This window comes from Octodon degus, unplaced genomic scaffold (assembly GCF_000260255.1).
Source record: "Octodon degus isolate 3935 unplaced genomic scaffold, OctDeg1.0 scaffold00141, whole genome shotgun sequence".
In the NCBI taxonomy this organism is placed as follows: Eukaryota; Metazoa; Chordata; class Mammalia; order Rodentia; family Octodontidae; genus Octodon; species Octodon degus.
In genome coordinates, this window is record NW_004524717.1 from 3,569,659 (window position 1) to 3,573,610 (window position 3,952).

Consider the following 3,952-nt stretch of genomic DNA (forward strand, 5'->3'; position numbering starts at 1 on the left):
AGAGACAGAGACAGAGAGAGACAGAGAGACAGAGAGAGAGACAGGGACAGAGACAGAGAGACACACAGAGGAAAGAGAGTCAGAGACAGAGTTCATTGCAGTATGCAGGATTCTCAAGCAGTAAAAGTGCATATTAATAAATGGATTTGCAATTGCAATCAAGAAAGATAGTGTAACTTAAACCTTTTGTTTTTTTCTTTCACCTTACAGTGGTTCTGGGGATTGAAACAGGGCCTCACACATGCCAAAGCACGTGCTCTACACTGAGCTGCATCCCCATCCTGGAAAAGCCCTTTGAGTAATCACTAAGCATCTCTGGGGGAGAATTTAGGAGGAAACTGCAGCACATGGGGCAGCGCTCACAGGATGCCATTCCTCAGCACTTGTAGATGGGGAGAATTTCAGGTACCCGACCCCAGGTGGGGCATTTAGCATTCATCAGCGAGGGGCTCACCTACAGGTCCCCTTCAACTCTTGCTTCAGGGCAGTAAAGAGAAAGAGGCAGCATCACTGACTACAGAAAGAAGGGTTATTTCTGGCCCAGCCACAGAACAAGAGTGAATCACAGCTTAACAAAGGCTTCAAGAACTCCTTAACTTCCACAGTATTTAAGTCGAGAAACCTCAGGAGAAAGTGATGACTAAGTCCAGATGAAGTACGGAAAACACGTGAATTAGAATAGGCTTTTACTTTTTATTTTTGGCTGAGCAGGAAAGAAGGGGAGGAGAGTAAGCACCCATGAGCAGCAGCCTCTTGTTCCACACTGATTTACTGAGTTGGCTGCAACCTGCAGGTGCGACCCTGAGGTTGGGTTGGGGATGCATGGACCTTTGCCTCAAGACCAGGAGTTACCAGCCCAGCTATGGCAAGGGCCCTGGCAGTGGCTCTCATGCCTAGGTTTATGAGACCTGCATCACCCCCTGGGGACTGCCCAACAGGTGCTGAGCTGGGATCCTCAGCATCTCCTCTCCTCCACTGCCTCTCTAGGAACTGAGGATACTAGGGACCTGCAAGCTGGGCCTGATCTGGCCAAGGTGCCAGCCTTAGAAATAAAATATAAAATGTCTTAGATTTTGTTTTTCTCTTTCAGGTTCTCACACTAAGGAGACAATATGATGTTTGCACATGTGGATCTGATTTATGTCACTTAAAAATATGGTCTCCAGTTGCATCCATTTACCAATAAAAAACTCAAATTTATCCTGTTTTATAGCTGAATGAAACTCTTGCTATGTAAAAATGCCACATCTTCTTTCCTCAGTTGATGGGCATTTGGGTTGCTTCCAAGATTTAACTATGACAAATTATGCTGCTATAAACATGGGTGCACATATATTGTTGTGGTAGGATGTTTTCAGTTCCTCTGGAAGAATTCCTAGCTTAATTTGTTTTGATTCTTTTTTTTCATTTCTTTGACCTTTTTTCTTCTTAATTATTTTAAATATTTCTTTCTTTTTCCAATTTTACATGCATATGTCTGATAATATGAGCAGCTAGTTGGAAGACAACACCATGTATTACAATAAAAATTATGAAATTCATATTATTTTATTAAGTGAAATTCTGCATCACTTGTAATTTTTGTTTTAATACTATTTTGTACTCTTTAAAAAATGAAAAAAATTAAAATGCCTTGGAAAATATTATACTTTTTTCTATGCCACTTTTTCATTGGGAAAATGTCCATTTTGATGAAAATTTTAAAGAAGGCTACACACTGACTAGCACTAGCATCGCAGTATTTTATCTCTATCTCTTTCCCCCTCTCTGTCCATCTCTCTTTCCTCCTCCTATCTCATCCATTTGAAGGTCAAATACCCAATATTTTATTCCCAGATGTTCTACTGTTCTCGCAGAAAGGATATTTTCCTGTAGAATCAAAACAACATGACCACACTCAAGAAATCTGATATAAACATTATCTAAAATGCAACCCATATTCAGAGTTCTCTATCACCTAATAACCTTTATGACTATTTAATCAAAGTTTCCACATTGCATTTGGTTTATGTACTTGATTTAGATTTTTTAAAATATGAAGTAATCTATCTTAGTTACTTTTTTCATTGCTGAGACAAAATACCAGACACCCAAAGCTGAGGGAGGGAAGCTCCATTTGGCTGACAGTTGGTCGAGGTCTTAGTCCATCGTAACCTTCCTTCAAGGCAAGACAGGCAAGCAGGAGGAAAAACACTTCATGGCAGGCAGAAGGCAGGAAAGCAAGCCATTACACAATGATCACAGCCCTTTCTATCCCTTATATCTTACCCAGGCTTCTTATATCTATCCAGGTTTATCTTCAATCACAACAATGTTCTCTTTTTCATGTGAGAGTGGTATATATTTCTTATGGAAATTTTAGGCACTGCTTTAACTAGAAGAGGATAACAGAAGTACTTTCCTGTACCTCCTAGCTTCTCAATTGCCTTCAGCTGAAAATACAGCAATCAATATGCAAAAGGAGCATAGTTTAGTGCCATGCTCTGAGTGCCTTTAAAACAAACATACGCTGGTGGACCAAAAGTAAAGAAAAAACATAAAAGGAGAAAGTAAAAGAAAGACTCTTAATTTTACTTTCCTTGATCCTAGCATCCCACCATGAATCAATCCCACACTCTAGATCCTGCCCCCTCAGAAGAGCCCCACTTGTGACCACCTGAGGCTTTGGGGGTGGGGGGAATCTAGATTCAAGTTGTATTATTCTGCCCCTTTGTTCCCCAAAGCCTTATGCATATCTCTTTATGCAAAAGGTATTTAGTCCATCTCTAAGATTTTCCAAAGCCTTAACAGTTTCAGCATTGCTGAAAAGTCTGAATCCTAAGTCTCTTCTGAGATTTAAGGCAAACTCTTATTACAAGTCCCAGTACAAATGAAAAGAAGGTTAAAACACTTCCAACAGTCAATGGAACAAGAGAGACATTTTCATTCCAAAAGGTACAAATAGGGGGGTAGAAAGGAATGAGAGCCAATCAAGTCCAAACTTCAACAGGTCAAACATTAAAACTTAGTTTCATGTCAGCATCAGAGGCAAGCCGTGGCAAGTTGTGAGCTCCACAGGGTTTGTCAGCTCCACCCATGTAGCACTTTGGATGATTATAACTCCCATGATTTATTTCTGTAGCTGGCCTTGCTGCCTCCTTGCAGCTTTCCTTGGACAATCCAAGTTCCTGGCTTCTCCACCCATCTGGGGTCTCCACTGCACCATTGGCTTCACACTCACACCTTCACATAATACTTTCTGTCTCCTTTTTTTCCTTTCCTTTCTTTCTCTTCTTTTTCTTAAATCTTTCATTTATTTATTTATTTGGTACAGAGCTTTGCTATGCAGCTTAGACCTTCAGTGATCCTCCAGTCTCAGCCTCCCCAGTGCTTCGATTACAGGCATGTGCCACCACACTCAGTTTTTGTGGCTGGCATAGCAGCAAGCGTGTGATACCAGGAATTGAACCTGGGTCCTTGCACTTAGCAGTCAGGTATTTAGACTGCCAATCTATCTCCCCAGCCCCCCTCTTCTTTTTTCTTTTCTCTCTCTCTCTCTCTCTCTCTCTCTCTCTCTCTCTCTCCCTCTCTCTCTTTCTTTCTTCCCTGCCCTGTGTTTTTTCTTTACTATTGGTCCATTAGTGGCTGATGTGTTCACTCTTTTGTTTGTATGTTTGTTTTGAAAGCACTCAGAATATGGTACCAAAGTATGCTACTTTTAGATATTGACTACTATATTTTCAGCTGAAGGCAATTGAGAAACCAGTAGGTACAGTAAAGTACTTCTGCTATACTCCTCCAGTTAAAGCAGTGCATAAAATTCCCATCAGAGGCCCCACCACTCTGCAGCACCTCCCCCAACCCACCCGCCAAGTAGGAATTTCTGCTGCATTCTGGGAACCCCCAGACCCAGTCCTAGCCCAGACCCAGTGAGTGTGAGGGAGAGCTTCCTCTGCCCCCTACTCCCCCTTGC